This window comes from Strongylocentrotus purpuratus, unplaced genomic scaffold, assembly GCF_000002235.5.
Source record: "Strongylocentrotus purpuratus isolate Spur 01 unplaced genomic scaffold, Spur_5.0 spur5_scaffold_15, whole genome shotgun sequence".
Lineage (NCBI taxonomy): Eukaryota > Metazoa > Echinodermata > Echinoidea > Camarodonta > Strongylocentrotidae > Strongylocentrotus > Strongylocentrotus purpuratus.
In genome coordinates this window covers 19,102,969-19,124,872 of record NW_022145600.1, presented here as the reverse complement: position 1 = coordinate 19,124,872, position 21,904 = coordinate 19,102,969, and the positions used below count along the sequence as shown (strand labels likewise).

At 36.7% G+C, this 21,904-nt stretch overlaps 1 long non-coding RNA gene across 1 annotated transcript; it reads right to left on the bottom strand.

Annotated features, from left to right (window-relative positions):
* Positions 1–393: 393 nt before the first annotated feature.
* On the bottom strand, positions 394–21,525 carry LOC115924074. The gene is made up of 3 exons (XR_004064165.1): positions 21,227–21,525; positions 2,159–2,251; positions 394–985 (listed from the first exon to the last, which is right to left on the bottom strand). It is a non-coding gene; the product is annotated as an uncharacterized LOC115924074 (long non-coding RNA).
* Between the last annotated feature and the right edge of the window lie 379 nt (positions 21,526–21,904).

Genomic DNA, 21,904 nt, shown 5'->3' with positions numbered 1-21,904 from the left:
CCCCTCTCTCTCTCTCTTTGCATTAATCTTTTTTTTTTTTTTTTTTTTTTTTTTACTCTACTATGTAATTTATTCAATATCAATCCCAAATAAGCTTTCAGATCGCCACAATCACGAAAGACGTTTTTGCCCGCATTTTAACCTCGCCAGCAGAGACGGGCGGACACTAATTGATACATGACATATTACGCAATCCGAAAGTGGTTTCTAAAAGACATAAAATTGGGTTCTAAAATTGCTCTCGAGTTGATTTCGCGAAAATCTTAGCGATCATGTTATATCAACAAAACAAAGAAATAACAAAAATATCATCATCAACAACGAACAACAACAACAACAACAACAGAGAGACATACACACACGACAAACAAATTCTAAAGTGACAACATAAAATGTGCATTAAAATTGAATTTATTACAGTTAGTGAAAGGTGTGCACTTATTTAGTCACACCGCGAAACCGTTTCCAAACCGATTCCAAAGCAACCTATGTTTTGTTATTAGGGGGTAATATGTAATTTGGTTCGTGTGATGTTGGTCTTGTCGGTGTGACTGTATGGGGGTATTATACCTCAGTCATGCCGATAAAAAAACCGACTCCAAACTGATTCCAAAGCGACCTACTTGGGGCCGTTAGGGTAATACATCATTTTGTTTAATAGGCCTGGGGGTGTTTCACAAAGCCTATTTTCAATGACCAAATGACAAAAGTCAGTGACAAATCTGCTGATGACCAATCAAAGCAAGGATTTCAGTAGCTTATAACAAAAACTGTCATTTGTCACTGATGACAAGTTTTGTGAAACACTCTCCTGGTGTCGGTTTTGTTCGTCTGAGACTGCGGTATTAGTTGGTGTAGAGGAGTAGGTTTGGAGAGAGAGACTTGACGTCACTAATCTTGTCGGTGGAAGCATTGTTGAGCAGGGCGCTTGAGATGGCGGACGGGGAAGCAGTGGGGGCATCTTGAAGCATCAGGGCGATCACACCTAAAGTAGGAGGGAGGAAGGGATAAAGGAACGATTAGATATGGAGGGAGAGAGGGAGAGAGACAGAGAGAGAGAGAGAGAGGAGAGGAGAGAGAGAGGAGAGGAGAGAGAAAAAGAGAGAGAGAGGTGTGTGTGTGTGTGTGTGTGTGTGGGGGGGGGGGGGGTTGTAAAATGCTGTTACGTTTTTTAAATCAATATATTCAATTGAGTCTTTTATATTGCTTAAATCATTATAGTGTAACATTTGAAGCCGAAATGAAACTACTATGAAAATAAGATTATGAAATAAACAAGTGTTTGGTGAGATTATGGCACCAAAATCATTACATTACGCCTATAAACCGTGTATAGATAAATGGTGTGGTAATATAAGCCCATCCCCCCCCCCAAAAAAAAAAAAAACGTGTACGTGTAGTCTGCTGACACAGACTCAAACTTGACACTTAAGTCTTGAGATGAGCCTAGCTCTGGCTAAGTACAGGGCCTATATGAGCACTTTATTAGACCGTGCATTCGTCATAGTCTCTTAGATCAGACACTCTATTACGCACTACGTCTGATAAGGGTTTGTGCCTGCAAACTATAGGCTGGGTTACATGTCTCTGCCACATCTAACGTTATTTTGTATGAATGTTATATTTTCATGTATTCCTTGTATTTTTGAATATCACATATTTGTTATGGCGTCCTAGTGGGCGTGCTTGGAAAGCAGTTTTTAAAACTGAACGTACCTACCCTCTATTTTAAATAAAACTTGAATAAATAAATAAATAAATAAGACAATAATCTACATTTTGATAAACTTAACCCGGATGAGGTGACTAGGTGCCCGGCAAATTTGATTCCTTGACATGCTCGAGCCGTCGAGCGCCATAATAGCAGTCGTGCTATCGGTAGGTCAATAGTGGGCCAATAGTGAGCCAGGAGTGTCAAGTGTGATATAAAGTGGTGAACATTATGGCTGTTTTATGCAAACAATTAAATGTATTGAAACCGGGGCCCGTTTCATAAAACTTGTTATCTATAACAAATGCTAAATTTCTATGACGAATTCGCGCTCAGCCAATCAGTTGCCATATTTTTGGTAGCTTATAACAGTATTTTGTAGCTTGTTATTGCTATCAAGTTTTATGAAACAGGGCCCAGAATCAATAATAAACTTGAATAGCTTACTGCTTGGGTTGTAGTTGTTATCAAGAGGAAGGGACCTCTGGTCAATACGGTCAAGACCCCATGTGACGGCCTGAGTGCGGACAACACCATCCTCTTAAACAGATACGAGGGGAAAGACGGACCAATCAATCAGTGATGTCATTTTGTATGTTAGAAGAAGAAAACAAAAATCAAAAACTTGTCCGGCACTACGTCAGAGTGGTATTGTCCATTCAACCAATTTGAAATTCCAATACGTATAGAGATTAGAATTTGAAGAAAAAAAAATCATTATTTTGTTATCCGATTTCGTTCAACCTTTCACCAATATGGTTCCCCGATTTTCTGCTTTCTTTTAGAGTAGTTTGTAATTAGAAGTAAGAGTGGAGCGCCAATAGTTTCAGACAGGCACGTACGAAGGGGGGGGGGGGGGGGGGGGGAGGGTGTATTTTGGTATTTTCTATGTGTGTATTTCATTATACAAGATTATGCAAGAATATCGCCTACGGATGAGGAAAACCTTTCAAAATGTCTGAGCTGTGATTTCAACCTCAGTGACTAATAACAAACCTATAGGTTTAATAAAAGATCACTCTTCTTTAAATGGCTCCCCCAAACATTCCACTTGCAATTACATTCGTCTCTGCTATTAGCTTCTTTTTATTGAGTTTTCTGGGTAAGCAATTAAGTGCCTCTAGTATACACATGTGATGACAATAATTTTGCTACCAGATATCCGATAATCCATATCTAATTGCACAGGTGTATTGTGAATACACTTTCTTTAGTAATACACAACCTGGTAGAAACTGTTGTACCTTGAAACGAAGCCTTTTTTATTTTTACAAAGCCGTTTTTATAACTTAGGCTCTATAGTCTGTCTAGTAGCTAATTATGCAACTCTAAACTCTAGGTAAATTCTCTTGGACGGGGGTTTGCCGCTGAAGCCCCGAAACCCCTACCCATTGGGGGGGGGGGGTCTCAAAGTAGAGCCCATATTTCGCAATTTCGAAAATTGGAATTTTGAAAAACGGACCCATGTTCAGGTATATTTTTTATTAAAAATGGGCCCCATGTTTAGGGATTTTCTGTGAAAAAGTGACCCATTAGAGTGGCACACCCCCGTATGTCTTAATATGTGAGTACCCCCCCCCGCGACATTGACCCTTCTGAGAGGGTCAATGTCGCTATTCATAAGGACCGCTATTCATAAGGTCCGCTTTTCATAAGGTCCGTTATTCATAAGGACCGCTATTCATAAGGACCGCTTTTCATAATTTGAGAAAAGGGTCATTATTCATAAGGTTCATTATTCTTAAGGATCGCTATTCATAATCAGAGAAGAGGGTCGGTATTCATAATATGAGAAGAGGGTCGCTATTCATAATGCAAAATCGGGGTCGTTAATCATAAGGGTCGCTATTCATAATAGGAGAAGAAGGTCGCTATTCATAATACGAAATGAGGGTCACTATTCATAATGCGTGATGAGGGTCTCTATTCATAAAGTTTATTATTCATAAGGGTCGCTATTCATAATAGGAGTAGAGGTTCGCTATTCATAATACGAGGAGAGGTTCGCTATTCATAATATGAAATGAGGGTCGCTATCCATAATAAGAATAGAGGGTCGCTATTCATAATACGAGAAGAGGTTCGCTATTCATAATATGAAATGAGGGTCGCTATCCATAATAGGAATAGAGGGTCGCTATTCATAATACGAAATGAGGGTCGCTATTCATAATAGGAGTAGAGGGTCGCTATTCATAATAGAAGTAGGGATTCGCTATTCATAATACGAAATGAGGGTCGCTATTCATTATATGAAATGAGGGTCGCTATTCATAATAGGGTCACTATTCATAATACGAGAAGAGGTTCGCTATTCATCATATGAAATGAGGGTCGCTATTCATGAAAGAAACTGGAGAAAGTAAATTCGTTGCTGAGAGTTTGGAAAATGAGGAACCTGACATACTATGGGAAAATAACAATTATAAAAACGCTTATTGCTTCCCAATTTGTATATATTGCGACATGTTTACCAATTCCACAAAAGTTTGTTGTCAACCTAAACAGATTAATTTATATCTTTCTTTGGGGATCAAAAAGGGAAAAAGTAAAAATAGCGGTTGTTACTCGTGCTGCAGAGGGTTGGGGTTTAAACATGGTAGATATCCAAACCAAATTCCAATCATTGCAATTATCTTGGTTTTCAAAATATATGAAAGGAGGTAAGTCGCAATGGAGAATACTTTTCAGATATTGGATCAGTTTTATTCAAGACATACCATTAATTTTGAAAGTAAACTGCTCAAGCAAAGACATGTTCTCGCTATGTAAGATGTATAAGTTACCAATATTCTATGCTAACTTACTCACATACTGGTGCGAATTAAGATATGTTCATTTCCTGAATGTAAGAGACATATGTAATGAAATTCTGTGGTATAACAGTTATATCAAACATGAACGAAATGTTTTATTTAAAAAAAGAAAGAATGAAAACGGAGTCTGTAAAGTTAGTGATGTATTTGAAAACGTTCAATATCGTAGTTGAACCTTTAACGCATTTATATTCATGCCTTGATCTTTCCCTTCCACTTTCCTTATGTTTCCCCTATTTTATTATATCAGTTTGTTGATTGTGAATATATATATATATATTGTAATTAAACTCTATATGCAATGTTGTTAAAATGATATAAAGTAATAAAGTGCCTCGTATGAGGAAAAGAGAAAAAATTAAATAAAAGGAGTGGAGGGTCGCTATTCATAATATAAGTAGAGATTCGCTATTCATAATACGAAACGACGGTCGCTATTCATAATAGGAATAGAGGGTCGCTATTCATAATAGGGTCACTATTCATAATACGAAATGAGGTACGCAATTCATAATAGGAGTAGAGGGTCGCTATTCATAATACAAAATGAGGGTCGCTATTCATAATAGGAGTAGAGGGTAGCTATTCATAATAGGAGTAGAGATTCGCTATTCATAATAGGAGTAGAGGTTCGCTATTCATAATACGAAGCGAGAGTCGCTATTCATAATAGGGTCACTATTCATAATACGAAATGAGGGTCGCTATTCATAATACGAAATGAGGGTAGCTATTCATAATACGGAATGTAGGTCGCTATTCATAATAGGAGTAGAGGGTCACTGTTCATAATAGAGGTAGAGATTCGCTATTCATAATACGAAATGAGGGTCGCTATTCATAATAGGATTAGAGGGTCGCTATTCATAATAGGAATAGAGGGTCGCTATACATAATAGGGTCACTATTCATAATTCGAAATGAGGTTCGCTATTCATAATACGAAATGAGGTTCGCTATTCATAATACGAAATGAGGGTCGCTATTCATAATATAGTATTAATGACTGCTTTGAGAGAAATAGTTGTTTTTATACGCTCTCGGGAAGGTTACAATTGGGCTATTGCCCTCGGCGATTTCTCGAATATTAAAGCAGTCATTAATACTTTCATATGCCGAAAAAAAAATAGACTAAAAAATAAAAAATAAAAAATAAAAAAACTTTTGTCGAAGATGGGATTCGATCTCTTGCGTACAAAAGGTGATGTAACTAAAATCAGCGCCTTAAACCGCTCGGCCATCGCGCTCTGTCACCATATGTAGCAGTTTTCTCTAATATATATATTAAAATAGATTGAAAACGGCTTCGCGTGGTGGATGCTTCGCCGCTGCTCCATTAAACGGGCCCTCCTTTTACTTTTGCAATGCATATTGGCACGAACTTAGATCAAGATCTATCGGCAGATGTTGTTTTTTTGTTTTTGGAAGTTTATTTTCGTCTTCATGTCAACAATGCAAGATAAAATTGTCGGTAAGATCGATCGAGATTCAATTGTATTGAAATTACCGACCAATTTTTCGCACACGTTCGGTATCCTCGATCGCTCAGACCATTTTTTAACATGTAAACCTATGGGGTAACCATGGAGACTGACCTATTTTCCCGGTAACCATGGTTATTGGGATTTTAGAACTGTTTTAACCATGGTTACCGGGAATTTTACAGGAACAGTTAAAGTTTATGAATGCAATTTCGACCAATCAAATGGCTGGATTTCTTAAGTGAGGTATATAATACGTAATGAAGGTCGCTATTCATAATAGGAGTAGAGATTCGCTATTCATAAAACGAAATGAGGGTCGCTATTCATAATAGGAATAGAGGGTCGCTATTCATAATACGAAATGAGGTTCACTATTCATAATAAGAGTAGAGGGTCACTATTCATAATACGAAATGAGGGTCGCTATTCAATTCAATTCAATTCAATTCAGTTTTATTTCGCAATATAAAAATCAAAATATACAAAGTAACCGTAAATTTTAACTATGTTTACAAAGGTTATATGCGGGGCTTTCCATGAAGGTTGCGAAAACCTGTGAAGTTGGATCGCCCATTAAAGAATGAAAAACAAATACAAAAAGAAATATAACATATTATAAGCACACAACAATAAATTAAGTAAAATAAGCAAAGTACAAACACTTCAACTATCTATAAGACAAGAGAAATTAAAATAGAGAGAAGAAAAACAATATATAAAGGGGGAAAAGAAAGGAAAGGAAAACAAGATAACAATGAAAGAGGGTTCAGATATACAATTTAGAAGAAAAAAAAAATCAACAACTGAGCTGATTAGTAATTATTTAGTAGTAAGATTTTATATTGTTTTCTAAAGGAAGATATGAATTGTGATTTCGTTATTACTTGGGGAATCATATTCCACTGTTTAGGACCTAGATAACTCATTGATTTAGCTTCATAACTAGACTTAACAGACCATAAATGAAATTTGTTGGAAAGCCGTGTATTATAATTACGAATTTGACTATTATATTGAAAGAGGTCTGAAAAGGGGGCAGGTAACAACTTGTTTTTATATTTGTACATGAACGTTGCGATTTCTTGCTTATTTATATCATATATATTTAATAACGAAAGCTTCTTAAACAAAGGTGCTGATGGTGCTAGATAATGAGAATTGGTAGCTATTCTTAAACATTTCTTTTGAACTTTAAATAGTGAGTCTAATTCAGTTTGTGTTGCATTAGTGGCCCATACAATATTACAATATTTCAAGTAAGGGAAAATAATGGAATGATATAAAGTTATCAAATTTTCGGGTAACAAACTATATTTTAGCTTATTTATCAAGCCAGCATTTCTGCTGATCTTATGTAAAACATTTGTGATATGGTCCTTAAATCCCAAGCAATTATCTAATACGACACCCAAGAAGTTAACGGAATTACTTAATTGAATAAGTTTATTATTAATGTAAATGGGAATATTATCGTTATTAATTAAAGGACCATTATTGCTAGCTATATCGGAAATTTTGGAAATTTTAGATCCTATATTATATTTAGTTTTTCGAAAATAAACACATTTAGTTTTGTCAACATTCAGGGACAATTTATTTGCTTTTAACCAGTCAGATATATTCTTAAGCTCATTATTTAGAACGCGGACAGTATTATTCAAATCTTTAGATGAAAAAAATATACTAGTGTCATCAGCAAATTGATAGAAGGTTAATAAGTTAGATGATTTACAAAGATCATTTATGTATAAAAGAAATAGCAGGGGACCCAGTATTGATCCCTGAGGTACCCCAATAAAGACATTTAACGAAGAAGACAAAACACCGTGGACAAAAGTATATTGAACTCTGTTTAAAAGATAGTCCCTAAACCAGTCTAATGCAATCCCTCGTATTCCACATTGTTGTAGTTTAAATAAAAGTATCGAGTGATCCATAGAATCGAATGCCTTAGATAAGTCTAAGAAAATCCCTATTATATGTTCGTTAGCTTGAAATGAATCTAATATTTTTTGTTGCACTTTTAAAAGAACATGTTCACAGGAATAGCTGGGTCTAAATCCATATTGAGTGTCACTTAAAATATCGTTGATATTTAAAAATGTATATAACCGATTATAGATTAGTCGTTCAAGTAATTTAGAAAAACATGGTAAGAGGGATATGGGTCTATAGTTTACAAATTTGCCGGGATCGTCTTTCTTAAAAACAGGGATTACTTTAGATTCTTTAAGTTTTAAGGGTACTTTACCAGATACAATGGAAAGATTAAATACATGAAATAACGGCTATACAATGGCATGGATAACCCGCTTAACAACTTTACAGCTTACATTATCGATTCCACAACTTGCATTACTTCTAAGGTATTTACTGACATCAATTAATTCACTCGTATGTACAGGTGATAAAAAGATTGAATCAACAACACTTGTTCGACAATAAAAATGAGAAGAATGAATAGATTGTGGTACCGCGTCACTAACAGTTTTTCCAATGTTAATAAAATAATTATTGAATTGATTTGTTATTTCAATAGGCTCAGTAAATAATTTTCCGTTACATTGAAATGTTTTTGGAATTTGACTTTTCTTTTTGCCCAATAATTCATTAATTGTTTTCCAGGTCTTTTTAATACTATTTCGATTCAATTGTAACAAGTTCTTATAATATTCTTGACGAGCTCTACGAAGGGCATTAATAACTTTATTTCTAATTTTTTTAAATTTTCTCTCATCACTTGTACGTCTTGTTTGACAAAATGTTTTAAAACTTTTATTTTTTTTCTTAATCAATTTCAATATTTTATTGGTAACCCACGGTTTCCTATTTTTTCTTCTCCTTTTTGTTGATGTAAGAGGAAAATGTTTATCATACAATTTGAGGAATATATTCATAAATAAAGTATAAGCTTTATCAGCATCCATACACCTTAGTACGTCACCCCAATCAATGTTACTTAATTCAACAAAAAACTATTAATCGTTAAATCATTGATTTTCCTGTAAGTATAGGACTGTTCTGAAACATTTTTATAAACACCTCTCTTATAGCAGAAAATTGGCATATGATCAGTAATTGAGGAATAAAAAATACCTGGAGTAACATCATTGTCATTCGTTAATATGTTATCAATAATAGAAAGGGATGAGTTGGTTACACGGGTTGGAAGGTTAATTTGAATGTAAAAGCCGTGTGACGCAATTATGTTCATTAGAGTAATAATACTATTTGAAGTAATTTTCAATAAATCAATATTATAGTCTCCAAGGAGATAGATTTGTTTATTTTCCTTGGAGAGTTCTTGCAATAGTTTATCAAAATATGTCATATATTTATATAAATTGGACTTCGGGGGTCTGTAGATTACACCAATTACTATACTTTTTAATCGAGGTATATTAATTTCAACAAATACAGTTTCACATGAAGAACACGTGGGATTCAAGTCATCCCGTAATCGATAACACAACTTTTCATCTAAAAATATTCCCACGCCTCCTCCTCTACCAACTTTTCTGTTATTATTAATAAAGTTATATCCATCCAACATGTAACGATTTTCGTTTTCTGAATTCAGCCACGTCTCTGTAATACCAATAGCCGTAAAATTTAAAGAAAGGTTGCTAAGGTAGGCAGAAATTTGATCAAAGTTTTTGGCCATACTCCTCGAGTTAAAGTGTATAGCACTAAATTGTACTAAATTTGGATCTATAGACTCTTTGAATTCATCTTCCAAATAATATTTGCAATCATTTACATATTGTTGATCAAAGTCAGAATCAAGAATTGGAATAGAATCGTTTAATCTTACATCTTCACTCATGTCATTTAAATCATCGTAAGTTATACGTATTTTGTTTACTTGTGCAACACAGTTAAGGTATTCATCATTGTTGACAGAAAAGAATGGAAAGACAGAACACAAATTCATAGACATGCAAAATACGGGAACAAAATATTCCTACAAAAACTACGTAAACTACAAAATTAAACAGGTCTATTGAGTAGTCCAAATTAATATATGTATATCTCTATATATATATATATATATATAATATATCGGGCAAAAACAAAACAGAAAATATAAAATTGAATGCATATGGAAATGCATCAGTGAAAATGATTGTATACTAGTATTTGTTCATTAATTTGTCTCTTCCCCAGTGTCAAAATTGTTCATTAACTATTTTCATTGTCCATAACATTCACTGTCCATTTTATTTTCATCAGTTTCTCTCATTCGGTCATTCATTGTCTTTCTTTATAACCACTTTAATTCTTCTTTGCTACGAATCACTCGCTTGATGGTGTTTCCTCTGGTTGCCGGCAGTAACACGATTACGCGCCCATCTGAGGTCCATGCCTCTTTCACCTTCTCATGCTGCTTAGCGGCATAGAGAAGGTCCTGATTGGTCTTCGTCAATGCCTCGTCGATTCCGATACCACTTCCCTTTAGCTTCCTGCGCACTTTCAGGATTTCAGTTCTCATGCGATAAGTAGTGAGCTTCACGATGATTGCTCGCGGTCTTGGTTTCTTCGATGCTCGCGCTGTGCCTGGTGCCAGTGACGTAGTTCCGTGTGCTTCGTCACGCTTGGGAGCAGCGATCCGATGGGACCGGTCTATGTCATTCGGGGTAAGGGATACCCCGAGACGCTCCGTCACCAACTTACATATGACGTCATCAGTGTTCTCACTCATACTGCCATTCCCTTCACGGTTCATCTCCTCAACACCGTAGAACTTGATGCAATTTCGCCGAGAGTATTGTTCAGTATCGTTTAGGGACATTTTGAAGTTGTCTATAGATGATTGATGGTTACGTAACTGATGATTCAATCTCGTAATTTCTACTTCTTTTGATTGCAGGATGGACTCAAATTCCAACAGTTTGACGTCATTATGGTCAAGTCGCTCTATTATGTTTTCGTTAACCTTTTCAATCTTTGACAGTCGCTCGATAAGTTTACCTAATTGTTTGCTTACGGCTTTATCGACTGCCTTTTCAATGCCGTCGTAGTAATCGTCGCTTTGGAGATATTCACGAATAGTTTTCATGGCTGCTTCTTCAGCCTTAGATTTAACTGGCATATTGCTGAAGCCAGTGATTCACTCAGGGGGAATGTGATATGTCAGTACAAATATATGAATATAACCAAAAGTTGAAGAAAAATTGTTCAGGCAACCAGAATATTACAGTTGAAGTTGACGAACTAGACCTTCGTTCATACTAAACATATTCACCAACACATTTCCGCAAATAGAGGAGACAATCTTTCAAAACATGTCTGATAACTCCTCGCTAAAAATGATATCAAACATCAGTTAACTCATGTATGTTCTTGTGTAACAACACAAACAGATAATAGGTCTGAGTATACTGCACCGATTATGATGTAGGTTGAAGAACTAACACAAATGTGTATAACTGTATATATAGTCACCCGCACTCAACGATAGCATATGGGACTGTATAGTCATTCACTGAACAGTAACAAGCATCAGATCATTCACTTTCACCTCCATAAAACTTCGAAGAATCCACTATCAAACTTCCAAATCACATTTCAAAGTGCCACAATTGGCATAAAAATACACAGCAGCAAAACAAGAGACCATCGCGTTATGAAATAGGAGTTTTATCGATGATTTTACTCCTATTCGGTAGTACATGTCAAAACAACGCGTATGTAGATTTCCAATAATATAGAGTTAGTGTCGCTATTCATAATACGGCCTATAGTGGGGGCTGTTAGGGATATTTTGGTGCAGATTCTTCTAAAAGCACCAAATTTGGCACAGAGGTAGATTATACCATACTATTACGATTTCTGCCGGACGCCAAGAAGGGCGCTCTCTGGGACTGCCATATTGGGCAAATCCAAAATGACCGCCTTCTGAGTTAAAGGTCAAGAGTAGTTCCAAAAGGAAAAGCGCTTGTATGATAATAGTTTATATATTTATAGGGTTTTGGGGGTCAGAGAATCTGATTATGATGTTCTTTCATTGATTTTAGGTCTCCTTGGGGCTGCCTTAATGGTCATATTGGTCAAATCCAAAATGGCCGCCATCTGAGTTACAGGTCAAGTGTAGTTATGAAAGGAAATGGGCCAGTATGATAAAAGTTTATATATTTCTGGGGTTTTCTGGGTCAGAGAATCTGATTATGATGTTCTTTCATCGATTTGAGGTCTCCTTGGGGCTGCCATACTGGTCATATTGATCAAATCCCAAATAGCCGCCATCTGATAGTTACAGGTCATGTGTAGTTTCGTAGGAAATGGGCTAGTAAAATAAAAGTTTATATATTGAGGGGGTATTCGGGGTCAGAGAATCTGATTATGATGTGCTTGTACCGATTTGAGGTCTCCTCGGGGCTGTCATGCTGGTCATATTGGCCAAATAAAAAATGGCCGCCATCCGAGTTAAAGGTCAAGCGTAGTTTCAAAAGAAAAAAAGGACCAGTATGATAAAAGTTGAATTCATGGGGTTTCCGGGGTCGGATAATCTGATTATGATGTTATTTTATCAATAAGCGAGTTCGTAATTGCACACTCCGCATGCGCCAAAATCGGGAACGAACTTTTACAAAGGTCACATGAACATAAAGAGAGCTGAGAGAGGAACTGTAATTTGTTTGTGTGCTGGTCTTTCCTTTGTGAATGATCACATCTGACACATCAGTCACCGAAAATCATTTCTGAATGTCGAAATTGGTTCTTTATAATAAACTTTACTTGGAATAATAAATAATAATAGTAGGCATTTCTATGGTCATCGGTAAAGTTTTATCGGCATTATTGTAATCCAAGTCCCCAGGGACTCGACCTTTATGTCTAGACGTTGCATAATGCAATTCGTATTGGTATTTTATTCCATCTCAGAGTGATTATAGACGTTATTTTTTATGGATAATAAAGATAAAGCTGTCCGGGTTTTTTTAAATATAATGCTTCAAAACAAATCGAACAAGCTGTTTATTTATTTATTCATGGTCTGTTTCTACTGTTTATCTATTTTCATTGCCAACCCTCGTAAACGAATTTATTATGCATTTCACAGAGGAAGTTTGCATAGGAGAACTATATATATATATATATATATATATATATATATATATATCTATATATATGTATGTATACATATATATATACAAATTATTTATTGGGCTTATTTTGATTTCTAATGGATCCGTACAATATGGCACAGCTTTAGGGGACTGGAAGAGCCCCTACCGGGGGTTCCGGGGCCGAGCCCAAGGATGCTCTCGAGTTTATTTGACTTTCAAGAGAAAGTGTCTCTAAGATATAAAGAGAGGTTATTTCTTAAATGAAGTGAAAGGACTCTTGAAAATAAAATAGCCCTTTCATTTCATTTTAGAAATAAACTCTAATCCATCCCTTGATATTTAAATTGCACTGCTCCTACTTTGTGCTTTGTTCACACTGTCCCTGATCTATAAAGGGTGCTTTCTCTATTTGATCATCAACAGAAGCAAAATGCTAGGCCACGAACTTTTCGAAGCGTGACCAGATTCAAAGTATGCTTAAATGTGGGCATTGATGTTTGTAGAAAAAACAGGATTAAGATCCCATGCAACGCTTCGAAATGTAAAGAAGAATGAGAAAAATAAAGTTGAGATTCGACCTTTATGTCTAGACGTTGCTTACTGCATTTCGTATTGGTATTATCTCCCATCTGAGAGTGATTATAGACGTTATTTATATGGATAATAAAGATAAAGCTGTTTCGGGTCTTTGAATATAATGCTTCAAAACAAATCGAACAAGCTGTTTATTTCTTTATTCATGGTCTGTTTCTACTGTTTATCTATTTTTCATACATAATGTATGTATGTATGTATAAACGTATGTATATACAAATTATTTATTGGGCTTATTTTGCTTTCTAATGGATCCGTACAATGATATGGCACAGCTTTAGGGGCCTGGAAGAGCCCCTACCGGGGGGTCCGGGGCGGAGCCCAAGGAGGCTCTCGAGTTTATTTGACTTTCAAGAGAAAGTGTCTCTAAGATATAAAGAGAGGTTATTTCTTAAATGAAGTGAAAGGACTCTTGAAAATAAAATAGCCCTTTCATTTCATTTTAGAAATAAACTCTAATCCATCCCTTGATATTTAAATTGCACTGCTCCTACTTTGTGCTTTGTTCACACTGTCCCTGATCTATAAAGGGTGCTTTCTCTTTTTGATCATCAACAGAAGCAAAATGCTAGGCCACGACCTTTTCGAAGCGTGACCAGATTCAAAGTATGCTTAAATGTGGGCATTGATGTATGTAGAAAAAACAGGATTAAGATCCCATGCAACGCTTCGAAATGTAAAGAAGAATGAGAAAAACAAAGTTGAGATTCGACCTTTATGTCTAGACGTTGCTTAATGCATTTCGTATTGGTATTATCTCCCATCTGAGAGTGATGTAGACGTTATTTATATGGATAATAAAGATAAAGCTGTTTCGGGTCTTTGAATATAATGCTTCAAAACAAATCGAACAAGCTGTTTATTTCTTTATCCATGGTCTGTTTCTACTGTTTATCTATTTGTCAATCCTCGAAAACGAATTTATTATGCATTTCACAGAGGAAAGTTTGCATAAATCAATAATGATAAATCAAAATCGATTACTAATAAAACATCTTTACTTCTATATCAGAGAGTGCGACGGCTGACACAGTGTGCTTGCTTGCTTCGTTATTCTATTTAAATGTATGTAATATACAAATGTATTCATTTTACTATTATCTGTAATGTTCGTTTACCAGCTGAGCACCCATTGTATGATAATTTAAGTACGTGTACTTTTATCTACACTGTAAGAAAGGAAGGGATAATATAAACAGCACCACCGCAAGTTTATTATTATTTCCTTTTTATTTTTGATTCATTTAGATTGGTCACTATTTACATGTATATCCGTCCTCAATGTATTACCACAATTACTTTACTGGGGCCTACAGCCTTACAAGCTTGCTTTCATGTAGGTCCCATAATATTTCTCTTAGTTAAATCACAAATTCATATTGACCACTTATCTTTGTTATTATTATGTGTTATTGAAAAAAAAAAAAAAATTGTACTTCATTTGAAATATACGTATGTTTATGAGAAATATGAAAATAAATGAAATGAAAAATGAAATGAAATGATATTAATGAAACATATGGGCGCAGTGTGAATTTGGCGCATCTTCCCTCATCTTCCTCAACCAGGAAATGGACTTCATTGTAGCCTTAGGACAGGATGGTGACATAAAATTGATAAAAGAACATAATAATCAGATTATCCGACTCCGGAAACCCCATGAATTTATCAATTTTTATCATACTGGTCTTTTTCCTTTTGGAACGACGATTGACCTTTAACTCGGATGGCGGCCATTTTTTATTTGGCCAATATGGTCAGCATGACAGCCCCAAGGAGACCTGTAATTGATACAAGCAACATCATAATCGGATTCTCTGACCCCGAAAATCCCCTTACTATATACAATTTTATCATACTAGCCCTTTTCCTTTTGGAACTACACCTGACCTTTTACTCAAAGGTGGCAGCCATTTTAGATTTGACCAATATGACCAGCATGACATCCCCAAGTAAACCTCAAATTGGTAAAAGAACATGATATCCAGATTCTCTGACCCCGAAAACCCCATAAATACATAAGCTGTTATCATTTTAGCTCTTTTCCTTTTGGAACTACACTTGACCCGTAACTATCAAATGGCGGCCATTTTAGATTTGACTAATATGACCAGTATGGCAGCCCCAAAGAGATCTCAAATCGATGAAAGAATATCATAATCAGATTCTCTGACCCCCCAAACCCCATAAACATATAAACTATTATCATACTAGCCCATTTCCTTTCGTAACTACTGTTGACCTGTAATTATCAGATGGCGGCCATTTTGGATTTGACCAATATGACCAGTATGGTAGCCCCTAGGAGACCTCAAATCGATGAAAGAACATCATAATTAGATTCTCCGACCCAGAAAACCCCACAAATATATAAACTATTATCATACAAGCGCTTTTCCTTTTGGAACTACGCTTGACCTTTAACTCAGATGGCGGCCATTTTGGATTTGCCCAATATGGCATACCCAGAGGGTGCCCTTCTTGGCGTCCGGCAGAAAAAGTATGGTATAATCTACCTCTGGGCCAAATTTGGTGCTTATAGAAGAATCTGCACCAAACAACCCCTATTTAGCCCTAACAGCCCCCACTACTAAGCAATATCCAAAATGCTCATAACAAAGGGAAACCTTGGACGGAGGACACCCCCAAGGCGACACATGGCCCTGAACATTTGTCTTGTTTTTAACGTAATTTGACTTCCTTGTGGGAAATTTCGCCCCACCAGTGTGCCCCCGACTGATCTTATCCAGGATATGCCAATGCGACACTAAGTAGACCAAGCAGGCCCATTTTCATAGTTATTTAAGGACTGAGTTTGCTATTTCAGAAATTTTCATTGTGTATACGACAATTATGTTTTGTAGAAAGTAGCTTTTAGTAGTAGGACTTATGGACCTAGCGGAGTTGGGCCGGACCACGAGCCTACTTACTGTCCGGAGAGGGGTGAGACGTGGGGGGGGGGGGGCACTTTAGAATTGTGATTTGTTTGAGACTTTGGGGGATAGGGGGCTTGTACACTTTCGGACCTTTACGGTTTTCGCGTCATGTATCGTACAAAGAGGTAATGCAATCCGAATATGAATCAAACATTTATTGTCTTTTATTGTTGGGGTGAGGGTGATGGTGATGGATAAGGACGTCTGATAAGGTCTTTTTAGTGCAACACAGGGGGTATGTTTGGTGGAGTCGCCACGTCGAGGAAGCAATAAAGATACGCATAGATAATATGTTGCTGTGTCGGGTCCGCTGTGTCGGTATTCTTGCTCGATCCTCGTATACTATATTTATGTAGAAGTTTGAAGTCGGTGGGATGTATTATGTCGGTCAGCCGGTAATTTTGTTTCCCCTACGAAGTGTGACTTTTTATCGGATAAAGAAACATTTTTGAAAATTCAGCCAATGATTAAGAATCGGTACAACGAATCTTCTTCCTAATTAAACGGCAAAGCTTAAAAAAACAACTAAATTCAGACAAGGAATTAAGAGTCGAGAACGGTACAACGAATCGTCTTTTTTCGCTAATATTTTAAAGAAACGTCACAGCTTCCGCGCTTTGCGCGGGAGGGGGTTGGAGGACTGGAAAATAATTTAGCTTCTGGCCCCTGATTTATAGGAATAAATTTGTACACATTGGGACATTGGCATTAATATATTTGTCGGTAATTGCTGGCTATTTTTTGTCGGTACTCGGTGGCCTCTACACCCCCCCCCCCCCCCCCACTGAAAAAGGTCTAGCGACGCTCCTGCCTACAACCCCTTTTTTTGTCGCTTCCTTCATTTGCTGAAGGTAAGGGACATGATAGATCAAACCCTTGATGGCAACACTGCTACACCCTAACCGCACCCCTACCCCGTGAAACACAAACAGGTCGGACTGATGGGGGGGGGGGGGGGGGCACGCCTCTTTCTTTTTTTTGTTCCAGAAATTTTTTCAATATGTTTTCAATAAATGTTTTTCTACAAATATTCGGGGCCATGTGCCCCCCCTCCCGCCTACGCCAATTATTTCGCTTTCCTTTTAACATTGTGTTTATTGCTTATTTAATTTTCATTTTTTATGAATAGCAACCCTTATCCCGTATAATGAATAGGGAACCTCATTCCGCACTATGAATAGCGACCCTAATTTCGTATTATGAATAGTGACCCTTTTATGAATAGCGACCCTCTATTCCTATTATGAATAGCGACCCTCATTTCGTATTATGAATAGCCAATCTCTACTCCTATTATGAATAGCGAACCTCATTCCGTATTATGAATAGTGAACCTTTACTCCTATTATGAACAGCGACCCTCTACTCCTATTATGAATAGCGACCTTCATTTCGTATTATGAATAGCGACCCTCGTTTTGTATTATGAATAGCGAACCTCATTTCGTATTATAAATAGTGACCCTATTATGAATAGCGACCCTCTATTCCTATTATTATTATGAATAGCGACCCTCTATTCCTATGATGAATAGCGACCCTCTATTCCTATTATGAATATCGACCCTCTATTCCTATTATAAATAGCGACCCTCTATTCCACTTATGAATAGCGACCCTTATTTCGTATTATGAATAGCGAATCTGTACTCCTATTATGAATAGCGACCCTCTATTCCTATGATGAATAGCGACCCTCTATTCCTATTATGAATATCGACCCTCTATTCCTATTATGAACAGCGACCCTCTACTCCTATTATGAATAGCGACCTTCGTTCCGTAGCGAACGACAACGCACTGGCCTAAATTGCAAATTTCCAATGCGCTGGCCGTGCGTCCCCAATGCGTCCCCTCTGTGTGACCGGGCCTTCCACTCAAAAGATAACTTACTTTCAATAGAAGCAGAAAAATCAGACAAACCAATCAAAAGTTTGAGCAAAATGGGATAACTAATAATAATAATAATAATAGCTCACATTTATAATGCGCCTAATACTACGTTTCTAGGCGCGGAACATATTATTACCCCGGTCATCGGATTCAGGCTTACCCGCACACAAGGTGTGCACATTCTCCACTCCCTGGGGAGCATTCCAGCCAGTCGCCATTTTACAAGCGCCACTTGCTAATCAAACCACATTAGCTTTCGCATCCTACCGGGTACCCATTTTAACACCTGGGTGGAGAGTGGCAAATGTAGATCAATGTCTTGCCAAAGGACATTAGAAATAAGAAAGTTATGGATTTTTGAAAAAGTATGTAAAACTATAGAACAACTGAAATCATTACACAGATTGCCAATTTAGTTATCAGTTTGTGACGTCATTGTCCTTACTATTTATTAATTGCTTCATATAGTTTAATCCCATTAATTTCCCTTTTTATCCCCCAAAACTTGATTTCCCCCGTCCCTTTGCCGAGGTTATATGTTTTGTATCATATCGCGTGCATGACATTTCACAAAATCTTTTATGACCTTTGAAGAATTGAATCAGATACTATTTTCTGAATATTGTATATTCATAATTATTGATTTTTTCTAAAAAATAATTTATCAAAATTCACATTTTTCATGATTAAACTGAAACAAAATTACTCTAGATTAGTGCATCCACACATCAACATATTATTATCGATCTAACTTGGATGCTGGTGTAAAGAAATAAGATTCTTAGGGGAAAAATTGAAAATTTATATTATCGATATAGAGAAAATGATTAGTGGATAGTAAGGTCACAGACTCACGAGTGAGTTGGCAATATGTCATAACTTTCTTATTAGTTATCCGATTTTGATCAAACTTTTTTCGATTGGTTTGTCTGATTTTTCTGCTTCTATTGAAAGAAAGTTATTTTTGGAGTGGACTTGCCCCTGAAGTATAATTGTCCAGACAAGTTTGCCTTTGTGTAGCAAATGCAGAGATGAAATGTCCCCTTTTTTCACCACTGTTCACAATTCAAGCGCTTGCGCACGGAAATGTTTTGATCGGGATGCCCTGTAGTTTTTTCGGAGGTTCATTATTCGGTGGTTACTATTATTCATAATTCCGAAATACTAATTTCCCATGCGAACGGATTCCTACTTTCGAACAATGAATGCATTATTCTGAAGGTGTCATTTCAGAAAACGGTACAAGGTTCACTTTTGGAACCCCTATTCAATTCTTTAAAAATTACAAACCTTATTTCATTTTCGGAATAACGAAACTTCTGAAAGAATGACATGTAACCCCTCTTTCGTAATGTTGTTCAACTTTGACAGAATTGAATATTGAACGACAGGGCCCTGTATAGCTTAGCCATAGCTTAGCAATTGATCGTGTGATTGATTTTTGCGATTTATTGCACATAGTGATCAATGTAATCAGTCGCAAAAATCACTGGTCCCGTCAATTACTAAGCTATGATAAGTCAGGATTCCGGGTCAAGATATCTTCAAAATAGGATTAAATGAATTTGAGGGATGGTTGGGTGGTTTTCCTAATCGTTGTGCCAGGAAAATAACCTAGAAAAGAGAAGTAAATAACTTAAATAGTGCAAAAGGATAACAAAGGATCACAGCTCTTGAAGAATCAAATATATATATATATATATATATATATATATATATATATAAAGGAAACCAACATAAATTAGACATTAAATCATGCGACGCGTAAGCATGAAACCGAGTATTAGATCTAATTTAAAGGTACTATGTCTCTTTTGCAGGCCAAAAAAAGTGAAAAGGTTAAATTCCAATGGCATTTGAAAGATAATACTAATTTAGAACTTAGGAGCTATAGAGCCAATAAGTAATGGTCTTGATTTTTAGACCATTGTACCGCATGGTCATACATTTTATGCTGCGCAAAGATTCAATCAGTTTAATTTTGGCATTTACAAGAAGTGGGTTATTGTAGTAGACACACCCTTTATAGCTCTTTTTATGTATGTTATTACCAAAGAAGAAGAAAAAGCCAGTCAGCCACTCAATACTGACAATAGTGTCTGACAGTGAAGTCTAGCAAGTAAACGGGTTTCCTCGCATAATTTGTTGAATATAAGGACACTGCTAACGTTTAAATTTCACAAATAGGATATACATGATATATTCATAATTCCTGCAAAGTTCTACAGAATTTGAGGTTGGCTGCAAAAGGGATATAGTATCTTTAAGGATGCGTTTTGTAAACATGCTAAAGAGAATATTTCCCTCTTTTCTCTCCCTTCTCCCCCTTCTCTCTCACGTCCTCTCTCTTTCTCTCTCTCTCCCTGTCTCTCTCCCTCTTCCTCTCTTTCTCTCTCTCCCTCTCTCTCTTTCTCTCTCTCTCTGCTCTCTCTGATTCCCCTTTCTCCTCTCTAAAACCTCTGTTATGATGCGAAATATGCTCATGTCATGCAGGATCGACGATAATGTCGGAACCGCGAATATGGAAAACTTTTAGCCCTAAACGCGCATAAAAGAATACAGCACTAAACAACCGCTTTCACGAAGAGAGAGCGCTCAAGTGCACTCTTGCGTGAAAGTACACTGATCGGACTAGTTCAATGCGACAAAGCGGGGGTGCGAGGGCTTGCTCTCGTTGACTACTTACTAACACTAACAAACTAGGATTAGAAATGAAACTCACCTAGTTAAATAAATGCAAAATACGGTAGACTACACCAGCAGAGGCTTGCCATATCACACCGTCGACGAAATCGAACTCATTCCCTCTGCCAATGATTATACTGACTTCCCATTCGGATGCGCATGTATAGACATGATGCGGTCTCTGAGATTTTAAGCGCAACGCACACACACTCTGTACGCACTGCGTTAAATACACACACTGACCTCTACAGCCATTGCATGCACGGAAGCTATAACTGTGCATTGTTCGTACGGTACGGGCGCACTCGTTGTGAGTAGCTATAGCGCTACACTATCCCAGTCACCTTGGTTTATTATGAATAGCTACTTTTTATTGGTTGGAAAATGGCTACCGTTTCCTCTCAACGAATGAAAACAATCGTTATACCAACGTAAAGGTGGGATGGCAAGGTTTCTGAATCCGTCCGAAGATTTTTTATACGTCACTCGTGTAAGATTTGCCGACTAGTTGATTGAGCGAAAACCGACAAAAAAGGGGGAAAACAGTGCAATCTCCATAGGCAGGCTGAAAAAGTCAAAACTTCTAGGGGAAAATGGCTACCGTTTCCCCTGAAAGAATTATCCCAAATATTTAGTACCATTTTTAAGACGACATTTCAAATTATAAGAACCGTCCGAAGATTTTTTTAACAAATTTCCATTTTCCCATAATACC